This window comes from Heterocephalus glaber, unplaced genomic scaffold (assembly GCF_053883595.1).
Source record: "Heterocephalus glaber isolate CG9 unplaced genomic scaffold, H.glaber_assembly_v1.0 deba00001550, whole genome shotgun sequence".
NCBI lineage: Eukaryota > Metazoa > Chordata > Mammalia > Rodentia > Bathyergidae > Heterocephalus > Heterocephalus glaber.
In genome coordinates this window covers 10,576,434-10,600,137 of record NW_028258343.1, presented here as the reverse complement: position 1 = coordinate 10,600,137, position 23,704 = coordinate 10,576,434, and the positions used below count along the sequence as shown (strand labels likewise).

Here is a 23,704-nt window from a genome sequence, read left to right as displayed (position 1 = left end):
GTACCAATAACTTTTTATTGCATACTATTGGAATTTGAAAGATTATTTCAAAATGGATGAATTCCATGTATCATGTTGAACCAGCACTACTGAAGATTAGATAAGATCTTTCTTCTTCAAAGAAAGGACTTTATTTCAACTCAAACAGGGAACAAGTTTAAATTAATTTATTCCTTTCCTCTCAAACTATGAGCTCATTTCAGTAACCAGTAGCTGAGGTAAATATATTTACTATGTGTCTGGTGCTCTTTGAAGAAGCTTCATATATTTCAACTCATTGGTTGTTCCTATTAGCTTTAATTCTTATGGTCATTTTACATATGAATAAATTAAGGTACAAGCTGCTTAATAAATTGCTAAAGTCACACAGCAAGTAGATAGTGAAGGCAGGATTTGGATCCATCTCACAGCCTTTATTTTACAACTAGGATCCAACATTTTTGAAAAAAATAGTAGACTTATTCCTCTCTGATAGAAACCTTGTGATAACTCTTAGTAAAGAGTTTCCTCTCACAGCAACTACTGGCAAATCTAAAATACATTTTATTTTGCGTCTTTCTTAGTGTAGCAACAATAAAAACCCTAGAGTGGTATTTGTGGTTTCAAGATCAAAAGAAATAAAAGTGCACCAAAGATTCTGTTTTCACCTGAACTGCTGGCCACCAGACATGCAGAGTTCATGTTCTTTTATATATTTTTTGATGAAAATCTTCAGGAGGAGATAAAACAATGATGAGACCATGGTGTGTGCCTGCGGATCAGGTGAAGTTACTGTGGTTTGCTAAACCTCTTAAAAATAAGGATTACATTTTGTACAGAAAGCACAGCTTAAACTGGGAACTTTCATCCAGAGAATGCCCTCAAAAATGCTTCATAGAAACACACACACATGGAATATGATCTTAAATGTAAAAATAAAAAGACTAAAGGGATACATACCAACTTAAAACAGTAGTGATCTCAAATTGCAAAGTGATAATGGATTTCAAAGAAATATTTATCTTGCTTAAAATACTTGTAAAATTATGCTGCTTTTAAAATTATTTGGAAAATAAGATGTATTGTTTTAAACATGAAAAACACATAGAAAAATTAATTGAAAAATGAAAATTAATATACTGAAATTTCATAGAAAGTGTATGGTCTTTAAACATGTTTTACTTAAACTGCAATATTATCATTTGGGTTTGGAGACTCACAAAGAAATTCTACATAAATAATCAACTACTATCAATTTTTATAACAGTGATTAACAAACTTTCCGTAAAGGGCCAGATGGTAATTATTCAAGGTGTGTGAACCAGAAAGTCTCTATCACACAACCATTCAGTTCACAACAGTCTTGTAAAAGAAGCCACAGGCAATATGGAAACAAATGAGCATAGGTATGTCCCAATAAAACCTTATTTACAAAATGAGATACCTGGGAGAAAAGGAACCCCTTTATAGTGTTGATGGGAATGTAACCTAGTACAACCACTATGGAAATCAGCTTGGAGATTCCTCATAAAGTTAAAAACAAAAACTCCATTTGACCTAGCTATCTCTTTTAGGTATCCTCCCAAAAGTGGTGAAGTCATCATATTACAGGGATACACATATACCCATGTTTACAGCAGCACAATATAAAACAGCTAGATCTTGGAACCTCTGCCTATGTCCACCAACAGATGAATGGATAAAGAAAGTGTGGTATTTACACACAATGGACTACTACTCTCCCATAGATAAAGAAAAACTTGAGGCACTTGTAGGCAAATGGATGTAACTTGAGAATATAATGTTAAGTAAAATATAGACACACAAGCTTAAATACAGCATGGTTTCTGATAGGTTAGTCTTGGGAAGTAGGTAAAACTACTAAGATATATGCTAATTTGTTTCCTTTATACCATTAGTTCCTTTTTGTTCACTTTAAAGAAAGTTTTGTTGAGGCAGGTCTGCAGATGCCATACCAAGGTTGCGAGTCGCTCAGAACACCGAATCAGCCCGTGCCCTGGCAGCAATCCAATGGACACCCCCCACCCCCCACCACTTCTCTGGCCTCTTCTCTGAATAGCCACCTGGTTCTACACTACAAAGACGCAGAGGACACCGGACTACCAGACCACTGTACTGGGTAAGAGTCATCTTCACCTCCCATCAGGACCGGGACTATCTTCAGGGGAAGGGCACCTGGAACCTGCAATACAACTCTGCAGAGTTCAACCCTACAGGAGGACAGGGAGCTCAACTTGGGACCTGCAGCCAGAAATCTGCCTGAATCTCATGGGTCTGCAACTAGCTTGCTGAGACTCATTGACTTATATCTGCGCACTGCAACCCATGTTGTCTGTTGTGGCAGCAGAGACATACCCTGAAAGAAGCCCTTCATCTTCATGGTTATTTTTTATTCCCCAAATTAGTTTCATTATTTTGGTTTTTTTCTCTTTTCTTTTCTTTTGCTCCTCTTATCTTTAATTTTTTTCCCCTACTCTTTGCAAATATTTGTTTTTCTCTCCTTTTTTTCTTTTCTTTTTTTCTTTCTTTTCTCTTTCCTTTCTCTCTTACACTCACTCTCTTGCTCTCCCACATTGTTCATCTTCCCTTTTGGTCCCTGTTTTGGTCCTCATTCAGAGTTCTTCTTTATTTTCCTAGTATTCTCTTTTTCCTTCCCACCTGTGTCCTCTGGCCACAATGCTAACCTTCCCCTATCCTTCTTCCCATCTGTCCCTCCCTCCCCAACCCCTTCTAACTCCCCATCCCAAAGGGTAAAGTTGTTATATTGAAGAGTTTATTCACTATATGTTGGGTTGGTCCTCAATCTTGATTTAAGTCACACAGCTAAAGGTGATACATTAGTAACTACCACAAAATGTCATTTTCAAAGATGTACTTGATGCAGTGGTGTTGCTAATTGTATCACTTGGGCTAAGGTGTTGTTATTGATCTAGTCAATGAACCTTCCTAGTATAAGGAAAATGAGATAGCCTTAGAGTCATTAGAGACTCAAAACTTAAAGAACAGCTATATCTGGAAGGCACCTCTGAGAAGTAATCATTCCATAAGGGTTCTAATTACAAGCAACAAAGATACCTACAATAAGCAATTTCAAACTATCAACCCAGGAGTTAAACCAAAGACAGTACCAAAAACAAAAATGAGAAGACATTTAAACAAGGCACAAACTCAGACTTCCACCCCACCAAGGGTAAATCCTGGGGGAAATGAGATGGAAAAGTTCCATAACCAACCACCTGGATGCCCTGAACTGATAGCACAGGAAGTAACAAAACAGATGAATGAGGCTCTAGAAAAATTTAAAGCAGAAATAACCTCCCAGATAAATACAGAGATAGTGAGCAGAATGAAAGACATGGTTAGAGGATCTAGAACAGAAACAGATAAAAAAAATAGATGAGCTCAGAAACATGCTGGAAGCCATGAATACCCAGCATAAGAAAGAAATGGAAACCATGATCGCCCAACATAAGAAAGAAATGGAATCCATGAAATAGATTCAAACAGATATTCAGGAGATCAAAAACTCCACTGAAAGTATCCACAGCAGAATAAGGGAATCTGAAGATAGAATATCAGTTATAGAAGACAAGATTGCGGTTAGAGACCATGAAGATAGAGATTTCTTAAAAATAGTAAGGGACCACGAGAAATCAATCCAACAACTGCTAGATGATGCAAAGAAGAATAACATGAGACTGATAGGAATCCATGAAAAGACAGGAGAAAGCAAAATTGACATAAAAAAAACTGTTCACAGAAGTAATAGTGGAAAACTTCCCAGACAGAGGTAGAGAATTGGACATACAGATAAGTGAGGCATATAGAACTCCAACTAGCCATGATCAAAAAAATTCTACATATAGACATATAATAGTCAAGATCCCAGAAACAGAACAGAAAAACAGAATCCTACAAGCAGTTAGAGAAAAGAAACAAATCACCTACAAAGAAAGCCCATCAGAATCACAACAGACTTCTCAACACAAACCCTCAAATCAAGGAGAGCCTGGAGTGAAGGATTTCAAGCCCTAAAAGAAAATAACTTCCAACCTAGACTGTTGTATCCTGCAAAATTATCTTTCAAAATCAATGGGGAAATTAGATACTTCCATGACAAAGAACGCCTGAGAAATTTCATGAACACCAAACCAGCACTACAAGCAATTCTAAACAATATCCTAGAAAAAAGCAATGAGGGTCACAACTCCACGAAGCCCAACAGAGGGAAGCCACCAGGCAAGGTAAGACACTAAAGGGAAAGGGGGAAAAAAGTAAGAACTAAAGGAGCCAACAAAAGTAAAACATCATGACAAGTATAAATCAATATTTATCAATGGCCTCAATATCTGTTAAAGGCCTCAATTCACCAGTCAAAAGAAATAGACTGACAGAATGGATTAAAAAGGAAAATGCAACAATATGCTGTATACAAGAAACACACCTGGCTCAAAAAGAAACTCATAGACTAAAAGTAAAAGGATGGAAAACAGTTCTCCATGCCACAGGAACCCAGAAGAAAGCAGGCGTAGCAATCTTATTTGCAGACAAAGTAGATTTCAAGCCAAAACTAATTAAGAGAGGCAAAGATGGTCACTATATCCTTGTGAAGGGAACAATCCAAGAGGAAGAGATGACAATCCTAAATATATATGCACCAAATACGAATGCCACCAACTATACAAAACAAATATTAATAGTCATGAAAAACCAAATAAACACTAACACAATTGTAGTGGGGGACCTCAATACCTCACTATCACAAATAGACAGATCATCTAGACCAAAAGTTAACAAGGAAATTCTAGAACTGAACCAAGCTACTGAAGAAATGGATTTAATAGATGTTTACAGAGTGTTCCACCCCAAAAAATTAGAATACACATTCATTTCAGCTGCACATGGGTCATTCTCCAGAATAGACCACATGCTAGCTCATAGGATATATCTAAGTAAATGTAAAAGAATTGAAGTTACCCCCTGTATATTATCAGACCACAGTGCAATAAAATTGGAGATCAATAACATAAGAAACCACAAAACCCCAACAAACACATGGAAACTGAATAATACCCTCTTGAACAACCAATGGGTCACAGAAGTAATTAAAGAAGAAATTAAACAGTTTCTACAAGTACATGAAAATGCCAGTACAACATACACGAATCTGTGGGACACAATGAAAGCAGTTCTTCGTGGGAAATTCGTAGCAGTGAATGCCCATATTAGGAAAACAGAAAAAACTCAGACAAATAACCTAATACAGAAACTCAAGCTCCTAGAAAAAGAAGACCATAATGAATCCAAAGCTTGTACAAGAGAGGAAATAAAGATCAGGGCAGAAATCAATGCAATGGAGACTAAGAGAATAATACAAAAAATCAATGAATCAAAGAGTTGGTTTTTTGAAAGAATAAATAAAATTGATAAACCTTTAGCCAACCTTATCAAAAAAAGGAAAGAAAAGGCACAAATACATGCAATTAAGAATGAAAAAGGTGAAGTCACAACAGATCCAACAGAAATCCAGTGGATCATCAATACCTACTTTGAGAACCTCTACTCCAATAAAATGGAAAACACAGAAGAAATGGACAGATTCCTAGATACATACAAACTGCCAAAGTTAAATGAAGAAGATGTAGAAATTCTAAACACCCCAATTACAATGAGTGAAATTGAAAATGTAATAAAATATTTATCAACAAAGAAAAGCCCAGAACCAGATGGCTTCACTGCTGAATTTTACAAGACATTTAAAGAAGAACTAATGCCATTATTCTTTAAACTCATCAAGGAAATTTAAAGGGAAGCAATACTTCCAAATTCATTTCCTTGATTCCAAAACCAGGGAAAGACCCAACCCAAAAAGAGAAGTGGACCTGACCTTCATCATTAGCTATAACTGAATTTAGCTGAACTTTGAGGATGTTGCTTCCTTTGAAATGCTATCAGGAAAAGACTTCCCATCCCTTTTCACCCTTAAACTCCACCTACCAGCTCCTGCAGCTGGAATTTACAAACTCCTAGCTCTTCATTCACTTTGTGGGGGTGGGTACCCGGGATCAAACTCAGGACCTTGCGCTTGCAAGGCAGGTGGTGGCACTACTGAGCTAAATCCCTGGCCCTCTTCATTCACTTTTTAAAAATCTTTTCTTGTTTGTTGAAACAATGCAAAATCAGAACCCAAAACTAATTTTTATTATCAGACTACCTCATTGATCCTCCTTGTCACTATCAGTAGAGATGTACCCAGGAATATATGGTACTATAACTGCACCACTGTCTGCTTTTCTATTGTTATTTTTGTTCTTACTCCAAGCAATTTTCAATTCCAGTAGGGAGGATTTACTTAGTACTTTCCCCTGGTAGTTTTGTTGTCTCTTCAAAAGCAATGATCTTTTTTTTTCTTCTATTTCTCAACCATGGACTCCATTCATTTAACAGAATTTTTCTTTTTACCATCTTTGATTTTGCATTTCTGAAATTCAATTTGGGGTAATAACTTATATTCTTGCATCTCTTATCCTTGTTTTCTTTCAGGTATTGCTGCTCTTTCAAACTTCCAAAACTTCTAGAACTTCAAGTCTGTTGATTCTATCAAATTTGCTCTCTTTTAAACTTTCCTTACTGCTACTTGCTCATGGAAAATTTGTACAAGAACAGTGCTCCTATAAAAGATTCACATAATAAAAATTCATGAATCTATTATCTGATTTAATATATAAAACTCCCTCCTGATCTTTCTATCTCCATTGCCTTAGGGGTACCACAATACTGAATGTCTTTCATGTTTAAATTGCCTTGTTAAGGGCTAGGGATTTAGCTCAGTGGTTCTGCCACTTGCCTTGCAAGTGCAAGGACCCGAGTTTGATCCCTGGTACCAAAAAATTAATTAATTAATTAATTGCCTCGTTAAAATCACTTTTATGCATATATTTTTACTTTTAATTCATATCCATGGATCTCTAAAATATATAGAGAATTGTTTAACATGCTTTTGGATTTTATAAGCATTGTATTATACTGTATATATCCCACAAATTGCTTTTCTGATCTAAATTGTTTATGAAATTGCCCTGCATTTTTACGTGGACTCTAGTTCCACCATTTTTGTTTGTTGTACATTATCTCAGAGGATAAACATGTGGCAAATTAGTCATCCATTTGTCTACTGATGGATATTAGGTTGTTTGTTGTTACTGTAGAAATTTTATTTTTCTATAACAAACAGTGCCAACCATATAGGTTTCTCCTTTAATTTGCAATGAATTCTTTTTTACAATGAATAGATTTTATTGGATAAAATGTTTTCATCTATGTTCATAAGCAAAAAGATACATGCTTTTCCTTTTCCTTGTGTATGCCCTTTCCTTGTATTTGTATCAGAAGAGTGGACAGTTCATTGTCATAGAGTACATTAGAATGTTATTTCTAACATTCACACCCTGTAAGAGTTTGTATGTAGTGGAGTTATTCATAATATGAATTTTTGCTAGATACTACCAATAAAAATCTCAGTATGAACTGTTTTTAGGGTAGATTTTTAATTGCTTATTTAAAATCTTTAATAATTATGGACCTTTTAAGATTTCTATATTTTTAACTTGTAGTTAGCTTTTTAAAGTCATGTTTTTCTAAAAATATTTTTTTACTTCCTTTCAGTTTTCTTAAAAAAAAATTGAATCTGTTTTAGCATTTTTTAAAATCTCTCCTCTATCTATAGCTTACATTGGACAGCATCTCTGTTACTTTGAAGATGATTTCTTCATTTCCTTGATATTTTTTCTTCTGTTGAGCTTAATACGCTTTTTAACTTGTCCAGTTTTTAGTTTCATTATAATATATTTACCTTCTAAGTAACTATTTTTTCCTTTTTGCAAATCTATCTGGTTTATTGTTAGTATTGGATTTTTTCTAATGTTTTTGATTCACTTTATTTCTTTAAACCTTTCAATCCTATTTCTTTAATGACAGTTGAAACATAAAAGAAAAGAAAATGTGAAATCAGCTTTCATTATCTGAAAGCCTGAGGAGTCTGACTCTTTTATGATTTTCCTTTCTTTAGCTCAGTTGTGGCGGCTTATTTTCTTTTCCGTTTGTCATATTGTATATTGTGGTCTTGCTTGGTTGGAAATTCCATGCTGTCTGATCTGAGGACACAAATCTATTTTTTCTTTAGCAGGCACCAGCATCCTGGTTGTTGTGGACAAGGACCACTTCTTCATTTGGTGTCTACTGCCCCCAGGAAGACAGATTTAAGTCCCAACCTTTGTGAATAGGATTATGATTAAAATCTACACAGAATTTTTCTTTTTTGTAACCCAGAATCTTAGTCAAGATTGACAAGTTTTATTTTCATCTTGCTTCCTGGAAAGCAAATATTTTCTAAATCACACTGCAAAGCAAGCTGAAATATGTGTCTCAATATCATAAACTTGTGGCCCTTAAAAACCACATCTCAGTTTTTAAGACCAGGGGAACTTCTGCAGCTTTCCCTCCCTCTGTTTTCAGATTCCTCTTTGCTTTGGAACTCTAAGAATTCCTTTTACTTTTTGTGAACCTCACCATATAAATAAGAGGATGTTTGTTTTACATTATGAGGCATTTCAAGGTTTTTTTAATTTAAAAGTGGGATTTTTTTAAATTAAAAAAGTATCATGTTCTTAATAGAACATCATAGTATCAAAACTAGGGTTACCCTTTTTTCACCAGTTTTGCCCAGAATTTTATGCCCTGTACTCACCTTATCTTTTTTATCAAAGAAATTCTCTATTCTATCTTATTTAACCTCTCTTGTGCATTTGATGAATTTGGCAACTTACCTATTTTTTTCCTGCATTGGATTTTGAGTCATCACAGCTTAGCTTTCTCTTTACCCTACTTGATCCTTATTTTCAATTTGCATTATTTGCAGGAATTTCTTCCTCTGCTGCAGGAGCTGTTTCTCAGGTCCCTTCTTCCCACCCTAAGTGACTGCACCTGTGCTTTGTCTGCTGTACACAGACTGCTTCCAAATTCATACAGAGTCTCTGTCCTCTCCTTTCAGGTTTAGCTCAGTATCTCCCTTTGGATGCTGTGTCTGAAAAATCTCCCTCTCCTTAAAAATCCAGATCCTAATCTTTGGAATTTGTGAATGTCGTCTTATTTGAAAAAAGGAGTTTTTGTGTAAAGATTAAAGGAAAGATTTTCTGGGAAGGGGGAGATTATTTTGGATTATCCAGGTAGATGATAAGTGCAGTAATATATGTCATTATAAGAGATGGTAGAAAATATACACATTGGCAAAAGAGAAGATACAGAGGAGAAGAGAAGGCAGTGTGACTATAGAGGCAAATAATGCTAGAAGCTGGAGGAATGGATTCCTCTTGAGCTTCCAAAGAAAGTGTGACTCTGTTGTTACCTGGAATTCAGCCCAGTGAAATTGATTTTTCTATTTCTCTCCTCTAGGACCATGAGAGAATACATTTCTGTCATTACAAGCCTTCGTATTTGTGATAACTTGCTACTACACCCATGGTCAACAAATGCAGATGTCTAATAGGCATCTAAGCACACTAAAGCAGAACTTCTGAATTTCTTCTCCAACCCTGCCCTAACTTCTCCTCTTGTCATACCTGTTCCCAAATAAATTAGGTGATATTCTTAACATCTGTTTTCTTTCCTCTATTTATCAAATTCAATAATGCCCTCAGTTGATGTTTCCTTTGAAATTTAATCCCAGTGCTTTCTTTTTCTCTTCCCAACACCTTTTTTTCAAGCCACCATATTCTCTGACCTCATTTATCACAGCAGTGTCTTGTAAGATTGACAGATTTCCATATCTTCCAGCAGTCCATTCTCTCCATCAGCACCAGAGTGATCTCTAAACAATGTAAATCAAAGTCTCCCTTCCTTGAAACACTTCAACGGTTTTGTTTGCCATCAGTTTAAAAGTGACTCTTTATGAGAACATACACAACCTGCTCCCTGTCTCTCTACCAAGTCCCTGCCCTTCACTGCAATTTGTCCTTCCAACACACTAAGTTTTCCTAGTCTCAGCTTTGGTACTTCACCATCCTTAGAATTCAGCTGCAATAATTTTCATGTTACTATCTTCTCATTATCCAGATTAAATATCAGCCCGGCAGTACACTCTGTACATCTATTCTATGTCTTTATGTCTAATTTAATCTCTACAGTGTTTCCCACCAAGTAAGACCTAGCTGGAAAATAAACTTCAGCTGAAGTTAGTAATTGGTCATTACCATGGTGATGGCCACGGTCATGCAAAAAATTACACATCATTACCTCTTTTTTTTTACACATCATTGCCTCTTGCTCATTGGCTACTCTATAATGGCAAGGAAGGCTGACTGGAAGTGGCATTTTTCATCTGTAGTTAGGTCTTATTTCTGGGGGAACATGGTAGTTCTGCCATCCATATCCTTGTCTGCTGTCTGTCTATCTGTCTATCTATCTATCTACTATATCAATCATCTATCAATCATATCTGTATCTGTAGGTCTGCTGTTCAATAAAACCTTTGTTAATAATAGAAGTGCTCTTCTGTGCTATCCAATATGGCAGCACTAACTCTATGTAGCTATAGCATTTGAAATACGTAGTAAGACTAAGGAACCTAACTTGTTAATATTTAATTTTAATCAATTTAAATTTAAAACTACTGTAATGAGTAATTTCTGCATGTCAGATTTTGAGCTAAGCAATTCACTTAAATTGTTACCTATGCACACTATAATTCAATGAGTTATGATTGTTGTCTCTATTTATAGATGAAGAAAATAAGGTTTAGATTGATTCAATAATTTGGAACTCAATCCCAAAGTCTACTTCAGTCTTAGGCTGTTACTTACCACTATTCTGCAATATTACTTATATCTATCCATAGAAAATCTTTAAATTGAAAGAGTTTAGATTAATGATCTTCTATTTCTTTAGTGTTAATAATTTGTGACTATATAACTTGGAGCTTATTATTTTATAAGGGGTCAACAAACTACAGCTCACACCCAAATCCATCTTGCTTCTCATTTAAAAAATTTTTTAATTTAATGCAATACAGAAAATATAAAAACACTTTTCTTACTTCTATGAAAAAATAAAACAGAATTTCAAAACAAAACAGTTATAAATTATAGTTATAATGGTTAATATACTGCATATCATGAAAAAAGAAGGGCCAAAATGTTACTTAAAGTACAAGTCATAGACCAAAAAAGATTCTTACAAAGAAGAAACAAACAAATAAAAGAACAAAACTTTCTGGTTTTTTTAGTTCTTTTATTGGTACATTTTAGGTATACAATTCATTTACATTTATCATTGGGTGTTTGTATATGATATCTCTTGGTTCTTATTTTTTTCCCCATTACCTGTGCACTCTTCACCCCCTCCACCCTTCCCTATTTACATAGATTTCATTTCCATTTTTTTTCTTTTCTTATAGTTTTTCCTTTCCCTCTTTTCCTTTCCCCTTACCCTCCATTCACTCCTTCATCTTTGGAAATTTTTTCCTATTTCAAGTTATCAATTATTCATTTTAATCATTTTAACCCTTATTTACACTATCAGTTTCTCACACTAGTGAAACTATTTGGTATTTACATATGTGTATCCTATTTATTTCACTTAAGAGTATGGCCTCAATATGCATCCATTTAGCTATAAATAACTCTAGTTTTTTGTTCTTTATCACTGAGTAGTACTCTATTTTATTAAAATAAATACATTTTCTTTATCCAGTTTCCAGTTGATGGGCACTTGGGCTTCTTTCAAGCTTTAGCTATTACAAACTGTGCTGCTATGAACATAGGTGCACATATATCGCTGTGGTATGATTCTTTGAATTCTTTTGGGAAGATACCCAGCAGGGGAATAGCTGGGTCAAATGGGACCTCTAGTCCTAGTTCTTTGAGGTATCTTTATACTGACTTCCACAGTGGTTGCACCAGTCTGCACTCCCACCAGCAATGGGGAAGGGTTCCTTTCTCCCCACACCCCCGCCAGCATTTTTTACTTGTTGATTTCTTGATAGCAGCCATTCTTTCTGGGATAAGGTGGAATCTCAGCGTTGTTTTCATCTGCATCTCTCAAATGACAAGTGATGTTGAACATTTTTCATATATTTGTTTGCTGCTTTTACTTCTTTGTCTGAGAAATGCCTATTCATTTCAGATGCCCATTTTTGATTTGGGTCTTTGAATTTGGGGGTCTGATTTTTTTCAATTCTTTATATATTCTAGATAGTAGTCCTTTGTCTGAGGTACAGCTGCTAAAGTTTTTTTCCCATATTGTAGGTTGTCTCTTAGCTCTGTTGGTGGTTTCTTTTGCAGTGCAGAAGCTTTTTAATGAGATGAGATCCCAGTTGTTGATTCTTTTTGCTAGTTCCCGTGCTGCTGAGGTTTTGTTCATGAAGTCTTTTCCTATGCCAATGTCTTCAAAAGTTCTACCTAACTTATCTTCCAGCAAGTTTAGTGCTTCTGTCTTAATATTTATATCTTTAATACACTTCAATAGTAGTTTAGTGCATGGTGATAGGTATGGGTCTAGTTTCCATCTTTGACAGGTTGAAATCCAGTTTTTCCAGCACCATTTATTAATAATCTATCTTTCCTCCAATGAGGGTGGTTGGCTCCTTTGTCAAAGATGAGGTGGCTGAGCATGTGTGGGGTTGTTTCTGCATCTTTTAATGTATTCCCCTGATCCTCAGGTCTGTTCCTTTGCCAGTACCATGCTGATTTTATCACAGTAGCTTTGTAGTATAGTTTCAAGTTGGGGATTGTGATACCCTCAACCATGTCTCTGTTGCTTAGAATTGCTTTAGCTATTCTAGGTCTCTTATGGTTCCAAATGCATTTTTGGATTGTTTTCTCCAGTTCCGTGAAGTATATTGTTGGAATTTCAATTGCCATTGCACTGAATCTATATAGAAGTTTTGGAAGTATGGCCATTTTCACTATATTGGTTCTTCCTACCCAGGAGCAAGGGATGTCTTTCCATTTTCTTGTATCCTCTTCGATCTCTTTTTTCAGAGTACTGTAGTTTTCTGTGTAGAGGTCTTTTGCTTCCTTTGTTAGATTGATTCCTAGATATTTCATTTTTTTTGGATGCTATTTTAAAGGAATTGTTTCCCTAATTTCTCGCTCAGTGAGTCTGTTACTTGTGTACAAGAAGGCTGTTGTTTTTTGAGTGTTGACTTTGTATCCAGCTACTTTACTGAATCTGTAAATTAAGTCTGGAAGTCTTTTGGTGGAGTTTTCTGGGTCTTCTATGTAAAGTATCATATCATCAGCAAATAATGACAGTTTAACTTCTTTTTCTACCTTTATTCCTTTTATTTCTTTCTCTTTTCTAATTGCTGTGGGTAATGTTTCCAGAACTATATTGAAAAGGAGTGGTGATAGTGGGCATCTTTGTCTTGTTCCTAATTTTACCATGAAAGTTTTCAGTTTTTGACCATTTAGTATGATGTTGGCTGTTGGTTTTTCATAGATAGCCTTAATCAGGTTAAGATAAAGACATTTTATTCTAATTTTCTGTAGGGTTTTTATCATGAATGGGTGCTGGATTTTGTCGAATGTTTTTTCTGTATCTATTGAGATGATCCTGTGGTTTTTGTCCTTGACTCTGTTAATATGGTGTATTACATTTATTGATTTATGAATGTTGAAACATCCTTGCATCCCTGGGATAAATCCGACTTGGTCAGGGTGTATAATCTTCTTGATGACCCTCTGTATTCTGTTTGCCAGTATTTTTTTGAGGAGTTTTGCATCTATGTTCATTAGGGAGATTGCAGTTACAGAGAGCATAAAGCAAGTACAGTGTCTTAGTTATTTTCTCATCACTGAGGCCCTTGCAGTACCTGACACCTTCAGTTTAAAGGAGGAAAGGTTTGTTTTGGACCCCAATTTGGAGGGTTTTAGTCCATAGTTGGTTGACTTCAAGGCAAGGCAGCATGGCAAAGGGGAAGCAGAAAGAGTGAAGAGAGCAACAAAGACAAGATCAACCCTTGCCGGCCACACCCCTGTGACCCACCCCATGACCAGGTCTCCCCTTTCCAAAGTCTGCTATAAACTTATCAATGGACTCATCCACTTATGATTATCATGCCCCCTTAATTCAGTCAGCTCCTGAGTCCTGCCTAAGACATGAGGCTTTGAGGGAACCCTCATATATAGACCGGTTTGAGAAAGTGGGGTGGAATGGAAATTGGGTCAAGTTAGATAATATTCTCAATAGTACAGATTCTGAGATGAGGGAGAGTGATTTGGGAATCTTAGGCTTCTCACAGTCACTGTAGGGCATGACAGGAATAGCTGTGCTGAGTCTTACAGGAAGGGAGGTGACCGGGTTAAGTTAAACTCATGGTATTTAGATACGGAGTCTAAGCTGTATCAACTCACAATCCTATGTTTTCTTCCTTCTTTACCTCAGCTTTATTGATTCATTCTTCAACCTGTACCTCCACTAAGATCAATTCACTCTCTTTGTCTTTGGACAGTGATTCAACTATCTCTTCAAAGTGTCCTTTTCCCCCATGAAATTGTGAAGCTGTTCTAGACCTTGGCTTTTCTTTTGTAACTCTGGGAGCACCTAGCAAAATGCTAGATGCGCAGTGGATATTCAATACACATTTGATTGACCAAGCTGTACATTTCCTTTGATTTCCTTTGTCTAGGTCATAAACTAGTATGCAGATACTCTGGATATGGCTACAAATTGGGATGCAATCTGAGCTTTTTTTTTTTTTTGGTACTGGGCATCGAACTTGGGACCTTGCGCTTGCAAAGCAGGTGCCGGAACCACTGAGCTAAATCCCTGGCCCAATCTGTGCTTTTATTAGAAGCTTTTCCACATTTAAAAGAAAATCTTGACTTACAAAGAGTCTGCCTTTACTCCTGTTCCTCCCCACCTTGTTGCGATCTGAGATTTATAAAAACATAAGTGGTTGCCATGGAGACAATTGCTGAGCACTAGAGCAGGCCTTTAAAAATAACAGCAAGAACTACCATAGCAGTCAATGGCAAAATTCTTCATTAATCTTTCTGTTTTTAATGCTAAGAAAAAGAGTAAAATACAAAAAAATCATTGGGTGCTGTCTACTTACTCTTTGCTACAGGGCAGATAATTATCTGGTATGGGAGACACTACCATTTGTTAAGGTATAGAAATAATTTCTCCAAGTAATACCCCATGGGCCCAGCTATCCACCTCCTGTCCCAATACTTTCCAGAGCTTCTCATAATCCAGAAAATAAAGTTTAATACCTTCATGGTCACACAGGGCTCAGCAATATGGTTGTACTAAGTGTAACAGCTGTTAAACATGGGGAGTCTACCAACTGTCAATATAGTGAACATTATTTCTGATTACAGAAAGTCTCCCACTTATGAACATTTGAGTGGTGATGAACAGACCTGGCATTACAAACATTCGAAGATGGGAACACATTGTGGAAGTAGCTCATGTATCTGTCGGACATTGTCACAGTTGTGCTGCTGGGTGCTTACTGTACAGGGCAATAGTGCACAGCAGTACAGTGCTCAGTCAGAGCCCAGGATGTCCGGAATCAAGAGGAAAAGCAGTGGTGATGTGGAAGGGACTGCTAGGAAGTGCAAAGCTATATACTTTGTGTGTTTGTGTCAAAGATGTATAAGAGTTACTGCGTCAGACTTAGGAAGGAACCCAATTTACATACGTTCTCCCAGAATGGAACTTGTTCATAAATGAAAGATTTACTGTACATTTCTCAAAGGCTGCAAACTAGGCATCATTTGTGAAGCCCTTCCAGGAAGTTACGTTCCTCTAAAATTACGGCACAGACTTAAAACTTCAATGGCTTCTTGTAATAATCCACACTGATAGCCTCTTGAAAAACTGGAGGTCCTAGTGCACTGGGCTTTCTTTCTGTAAACCAACACCACAAAGCCCCAGCTGTACCCTCTGGACCAAACACTGCATGTACTCTCTGTCCACAGGCTCCTCTACTTCTTATTCTTCACCGAAAGGACTGCAGCTTTTACACTACCAGTCTTACCCTTGTGGAAATTTAGGATTCTGTGCCATGTGCTACAAGTCACATTGCTGGCAGCTGTGCTCAGTCCTAGACTTAAGGGAGCTTTGTCCTGACACCAGCTTAGTATGGCTCCTCCCTGCTCTACCTCCTGACTCTTCCATATGCTTCAAGCGGGTAATAGCAGCTCAAGTCCCTTCACTTCTAATTCAACATGGCACGTCAAGCCTTTGCAGACCAGAAAACCTTACCGATAGTTCCTGTGTTCTTGAACTTTCTCAGAAAATGACCTTGAATTGAGGAGTAGCATACACATTAGTCTTGATAGTCACTAAAATTAAAGACAGGAATGAAATTTTAACCTTTGCTAGATACATTTGTCTAGTAAGTGAAAATAAAAATCACATCTTCTGCAAGGAAAAAAAAACTTCTGCTGCCAATTATGCTGCTATTTCTGGGAAGGAAGTGCTCCAGGAGGCCAGGCCCAGAGATTCTACCCACTCAGCTGCTATTTCCTCCCTGCATGGTGACTACCACCTGCCCATGGTGAATTCTCAGCTATACCTAACGACAAACGAGAGGGAATGTTCTAACACTACATGTAACCAGAATGCTTGGTTCAGTTTTCTCTTGCTGCATAACACAACACTCAAAACCGAGTTGCTTAAAATAAACTGCTTTTCACTTATTCATGCAACCGTGGCTCAGAAACTTGCTAGGGTTATTTATGCCACTGTAGTCACCTGGCAACTCAACAGTGGCCCTTCTCATGCCTCTTGAAATTGGTGTGGGATACAGGCAGAGTAGCCAGTTCTCTGTTCTGTCCCTGATCTGGGCTTTTTAGCATGGTGATTTCATGGCAGCATTCCAAGAGGAAACAGTAGAAGATTCAGTCTTACAATGTCAGTTCCACCACATTCTCATGGCCAAAGCAAGTCACAAGGGCAGCCTGGACTCAAGGTGTGGGGAAACAAACTACAACTCAATGGGAGAAGCAATGGAGTGATAGAGCTAGATGGATGCACACAGGGACAAGTGATGTCACCATCCTCCATACAAACAATGTTCCACACTCCTGAGGCTAGAAAGGACAGAGGGATGGCCTCCACTGTACCATGAGAAAGGAATTCTTGCAGAAAAACCTTAAAAATGTACTAGAAGTCACATCCAAAAGTCTCAAGTGAGATGTAGAATATAAAGATGAGAAGGCTAGAGAGAAATTCTCACTTGAAATTCATCAGGAAGCTAAGAGTATTAAGAGGGAAAGAAAAGTTTACCCTTCTGGGAGTCTCAGTCATTTTCTTGTCCCTGGGACACAACAGCAACATCTACAGCTTTAAGGAGGTGAGGGTTATTTTGGTTCACGTTTTTAGTTCATGGCTGCAAGGAAGGGCAGGATGGCAGAGGGGCATAGTGGACAGAAGCTGCTCATATCACAGTGTCCAGGAAGCAGAGAGTGGAGGGAGGATCCAGGGAGGGAGAAATATCTGTCCAGGTAAGGCCCTGAGTGACTTGCCTCTTCCAACCAGATCCCATCCCTCACACCAAGCCAGTTATAGCACCTCCACAATCCAATCATCTTCCACAGGTGGAACATCAGTTAGAAACCATAACTAGAAGGAGAAAAAATAGTGGGAGCTAAAGAGCCACAGAGGAGAATGCCCCATGGGAGGATCTGTTTCTGGAAATAGTGCTTGACCAGCCGTCCCAGCATGGCCAGAGCATGTTCCTGCTCTCCTTCAACTGTCAGAGGCTGGGCCAAGTTTTCCAGTACCCTCCTCTTATCACTATGATGCCTTTCAGTCATCTCCTCCCAGTTGCTCTTCTCGTGCACCTTGTATATTGCACCTGTTTGCTTTAGATCAGTGGTGGTGAACCTATTTCACATGTGCTATTGTGTTTTTTTTTTAAAACAAAATATGTCAATGTATGAGTTGTTTTTTCTAAACTAAAACTTCACTATTCAGATTTAATTGCAGTGTTGGCACTTTGCAATAACTAAGTGGGTTTGGGGTCAAAGTTTAGCACTTGGTCTCTAAAAGGTTCGCCATCATTGCTTTAGATTCTTTAAAAAATATTTTCTTTTTTATGAATAAGTGAATTATGCTCATGTTGCAAAATTCAAAAATGTACAGAAGCTTCATGGACAGGAAACAGGGTGACCACAGAACTAGGCTTTTGAGGAGCACTGTGCTAGTTTCTAGAATTGGGTTCTGCATCTGCCCTGCCACAGAAAAGTTAGAAAAAATTTAGCTCCCAACTATCAGTAGCAGTAAATCAATTTCAATTGTCAAGTGAGAAGTTTAGGCCTGTACACTTGACTAAAATAATGAAGAACCAGGACAGCCTTACAAGCAGTTAGTGTTGTCAACATCACCGAAGTTATACAAAGCGAATACCAAATGCTGCTCATTCAAAGACACGGCGATGACATATTAATTTTTTCAGCACTTACACAACTTGTCACACCCATAAAGGTAAGGGGCTTGGAAATAGAAATTGAAAGCCGGATGTGACTTGTGTCTCTCAGTGATCCAGGTGTCAGTGAGGAAGATGGAAGAAGAGAGGGGCCCTAGGGAGGTGAATGGTCAGCACTAGGAAGGAAGGGAGGAGGAACGAAGGGCGGTAGTGAGAGAGGCCACAAAAGGGGAGACATGGGAAGCATAATTACAGATGGTACATGGTTGAGTATGTTTGAGTGTGGTCCTGTAGCATAGGCAGAACTGTGTACTTGGGCCAGGAAAGCTTTACCAGCAACGTCTTCCACACTGCATACTGGAAGAGGCCCAATTAGGTCCTGAACACTGGCATCTATCAATGTGGCAACAAGGAAGGTAATTCTGCCTTCCAGATTGTGCATAAGTTCATTCCACAAGCAGACAGACCTACCTGAAGCCGGACTGTCCAGCCCTTCTTTGCTCTGCTAAAACTTCAATAACCTCTTTCCGTGTATCAAATGCCATCTTGCCTAAAAGATCATTTGCGCATTTCTGGCTCTTCAAAGATATTCTGTAATAAGGAATATTTGTGCCTGTTGCAGTCGTATTTAGATGTCCTGTTAAAGCCGCATGCAATCATAGGCTGGACCTTTGCAAGACAATTGAACTATAGGGGCTTACAGCTGCCTTGCTGTTAGGAGGCTGGGTCTGGTTGGAAGAAGCGGGTCACTATGAATGTGACCTGGGAATGTCCATCTCCCTCCTCACTCCTCCCTTGACTCTCAGCTTCCCTCTCTTCTTGCTGTGAGCGGCTCTCCTCCACCATGCCCCTCTGCCAGGCTGTCCTGCCTTGGATCCAGCAGACTATGGACTGAAACCTCCACGTACTACCAGCCTAAACATCTCTTTTCTCCTTTACGTTGTGGGTGTTGGATATTTTGTCCCAACAACTAGGAAAGTGACTATGACAGTACCTAAAATGATAGATTTTACCCATTTCATAGAAAAATCTCTAAGTCACCAAGACCGATAGGAAATAGATGAATCTTCCAATTCACTGCTGAAAACAATTTTTCCTGTAGCTACTGCACCCATGCAAGCCTAGACATTGATATTTTTAAACAAAACTATTTTCACCAATATAACATTAATTCTCCAACCTGAAGTTGGAGTCCATTTTCTGTTGTCAGAAGAAAATTATTTTGTCCCTTCTATTGAATCTCCTAAGTAGGCCACTCTGAATGTAAATCCCTCAGGGGCAATTAGGTGAGATTAATGGGTCAGGAGAAGAAAAATGGTGATTGTGTTCATATACTACACAAAATTTTTATGATTCTACCACAAAAGATTGTAAACTGAACACCTTGAATGCCTTCCCATTAGGATGGATAAAGGGAAAGACATAGAGAACAATGACTGTCTTTTACACATAAAGAGGCTGCCTAGATTCTCGAAAATGCTGATTTGGTACCTTAAAAGTACCAGACCACGTGTCTTCATAAATTATTATTCCATTTCATATGATCTCATTTCCCAGAAAAGAGGCATGCACAATATTTGTAAAAATATAATTTCAATTTATGGGTAAAAAAGTTATGAAATTAACCATAGGAAAATAAGAAAAATATATATCTGTTTTTATGTAATATGTCCAAAAAGGAAAACTTCATATGACTATATGACTGCCTCCCTCATCTGTGTGTGTGTGTGTGTGTGTGAGAGAGAGAGAGAGAGAGAGGAAAAAAAAAAGAAGAGGAAGGGTAGAGGGCTAAGTTTCTTGTTTGCAGGACAGAGACGGAAACATACCAGCTGACCATGGAGTACAAGAACACGACTGCCAGGGTCCCTTGTGAGAGTCTTGGTGGTGAATGATCACCAAGGCAAACGAGGCAAGTCCTAGAGCCAGATACCTTGTAATCATGGACTCAAATCAAATCCTCTCTAATGGAATGTAAATTATACCCTTCTTTATTTCATACTGCTGAGTCACAGCGGCCTTGCATTTTGAAAAGTTTTAGTTCACAGTTACTCAACAGTAAGCAACTTCCTCTTATAAAAAAAAAAAATTATATGAGGGAGGGTAGGATGGAGGAAGCTAGCTTGTTCCCGACTTTCACACCCTCATTCATAAGCCTGCATCTGAAGCAAGGTATAGTGATGAACACATTCCGATGAGTCATTCCCACTGTGGAGTACCACAGAGTGCAAATCCACTTATAACCACATCGCTGACATCTCTGAGAACCTGCAGTTACTTGGAGACTAGTGGACAGTAATGGGGAGAGAGCAATAATAAGCCTCCTTTGTTCATTCCTTCCAGGGAGACTGTTGACATTGCTTTAAAGAAAGTCTAGGTGTCTGTCAGGGAGGAGATAAAACTATATACAAGAGAACTGCTCTGAACAGGTCATTAATCAGTATCAATACTGCCACTCAAATCCACCAGATGGTTCCTACCTTATTTACTCAAACTATGTATGTTATTTTCTCTGACACCTGCAACTTCCTTACCAAGCCTGCAAAGACAAGCAGAAAAATGAAGCTGTCCTGAAACCTAGGAAGGAAAGGCACTGCATTTGTCTCTGTTATTTCAGTGGCAAAACCACCTACCACCTGTCATATACGAATCGCTGTTAACTAAAGAACCTCCTTTTTGCAACAATAGCTTGGAATCAGTGTCAAAAGTTAAACCAACTTGATGGGAGGAATGTAATTTAAAGACTTGTTTTGAGAAACCAGATTTCCAGATTCGTGTCTATTTACAGAGCATATGTTTCTGGCTTTTACAAGAACGCCAAACTCAGCACGTGCATGGCTCACTTTTCGGATTTAGTTTTTATAGGAAAAGTTGGTTGCTGCTGGCAGTCAGCAATGTTATGACATCAGTCAAGAGAAGTTTATGGATTGTCTACTACATGTAAGGTAATGAAAGGCTGATTCTGTATCCATTTAGAGCAGAAGATTTCAAAATGAAAAGCCCTGGGTGAGATGATGTTTGCATATCCACTCCATGTGCCAGAAAAAATATGCTATCAAAACCTATTGTCATAAGTAAAGAAGACAAAAAAAAAAAATCAATGCAAAATGCATGCAACACCGCTATCACTCAAATAAGTGTGTGCTTTAAAAAGTATGTGATATGAAACAAGCTCTAGGCCATGAGTCAGGGCTGGGTAACACTCCCAACCTAGTCAGCAACACATTTCAGGGCTTGGGCAAATTTCTCCATGACTTTGACTTTAGTTTCCTCAGGTGCAAAGCAGTCTCTTAGCACAGGTTCATTTGTTAAGTTTATCCCAGTGTTGACATTCTATGATTTTGTGATTTTACTTGAGTCATTTTTTCTATTGACACTGAATTTCTTCCAGCAGAAAACTGTTATTAATCATCACAATTAACAAAATGCACATTTTGCCTTTTGTCGTAAATATACATTTCTAAATTCTAAAACCAAATTATATTACATAATCACCATGAAACATCTACTGGTATTGTGCACAAATGCTACTTTTATCAAGAGTCAGTATCTAACAATAATCAAAAATTCTGAGTATTGAATTCTTTATGAAGAATTCATCAATCTCTAAAGATTATTCATTTTTGTTTTGCCATGATTAACTCACTTTGTGTCTTATTGTCATAATTAGTTCTAATTCCTTTATTCTTCCCTGATTGAATAATTTTTAAATATCATTTGGGGAAAACATTAAAGACACATATTTTTATAATATAAGAAAAGGCTAAGTTAGATGCCATTAATAATTATTTCCTAGAATATGAAACAACAGACTGTGATGAGTAATTTTGCATTTCTACGAGAGAGAGAGATGAACTAGAATAGGAAGGAAGGTTGTAATTACCAAAAGAAATTCTAATGCTTATTGCTTTCTAGAATTTGTTACTAAAAATGGGCATACCTCTTGTTTTGGATATATTTGAGAAGATGGGAAATATATCTGGGTCGTTGTGATGAAGGGTCACTTGAAAATAAGACAGGAAATTGAGTTTCTTTCTATTCCTATTTGAGAGATAGGACAACACCAACATTAACCACCTCTGTTTTAAATTTTCCAATATCATGACTCCCTACTTCCAAATGATTTGGGTTAATAAACAACCCAGAACACCTTCGTACCTGTTTACTTCTGCAAAAGGTGGGTCTCTATTCCTGAGTTTGTGTCTTAAATAAGAAGGTTCAATATAGTTTCCATGAAGCTATATCTAAGCTCAACCATGTGAACCATGTAAACGTGCCCTGAGGAAATCTGGAGCAGAGCTATTTCGGCTTTAGCATTTCCATGGAAAAGGTTCTGAAACATCTTGGTCCCTTCTTTGAGGTTTCCTAAGTGTGAAAGGAAAGGTAGTACTGTTATTCATGATCATGAGATGAGCTAAAATAGAACCTTAGAAGAATCAAACAGGGAATTAATGATAATAACCATACTTTGTCAAGCTTTACATATTCTCCCAGATAATCCTCATAACAAATCCAAAGCTATATCATCAAACAAATTCACTTGCCTAGCTCTCCACAGCTTGTAGATGGATGAGGAAGAATTTGGATCCAGATCAATTTTTTACGTCTGAAAGCGTTAAGGAAACAATACCTTCAAATAGATGATGCCTGGTTTGGGGGTTTTTACCTGCAGGTTTCAGTCACATTCATTTATCTAACACTGTTAATCTGTGATCAATAACTGCTAGAATGTCAGAGTAGTAAAAGCTATGGATTTGTTAATAAATGCTATTGGTCAAATCACTGACAGGAAAAAATTGATTGGAGATGGGGATATGGCTCAACACATGTTTAACACGTGTAACATATTTAACACATGTTCAACACATGTAACATATTTAACACACGTTCAACACGTGCAACATGTTTAACACATTTAACACATGTAAACACGTTTAACACCTGTAACACATGTTTACCATATGCAACATATTTGGCACAGGTTTAACATGTGTAACATATTTAACACTCGTTTGACATGTGTAACGTATTTAACACATGTTTAACAGATGTAACATATTTGACACATGTTTAATATCTGTTATACCCTGGGTTCAAGGCCCAATAACATATGTACACATTCATGCACACACGTATACATACACACACATGCTGAAAAAGAAGAAATCAGTTGGATCCTTATCTGTTGGATGAATTCATAATGCTCCAAGATTTTAAAACAAAGAAAATGAAATTTAAAAGTACTTAAAGAAATATAAAAAAAATTTAGTA

The 23,704-nt window shown here is 37.3% G+C and overlaps 1 pseudogene; it reads right to left on the bottom strand.

Annotated features, from left to right (window-relative positions):
• Positions 1-18,981, bottom strand: part of LOC101709478 (proteasome subunit alpha type-1 pseudogene) — a 28,050-nt pseudogene extending 9,069 nt beyond the window's left edge.
• Positions 18,982-23,704: the final 4,723 nt, after the last annotated feature.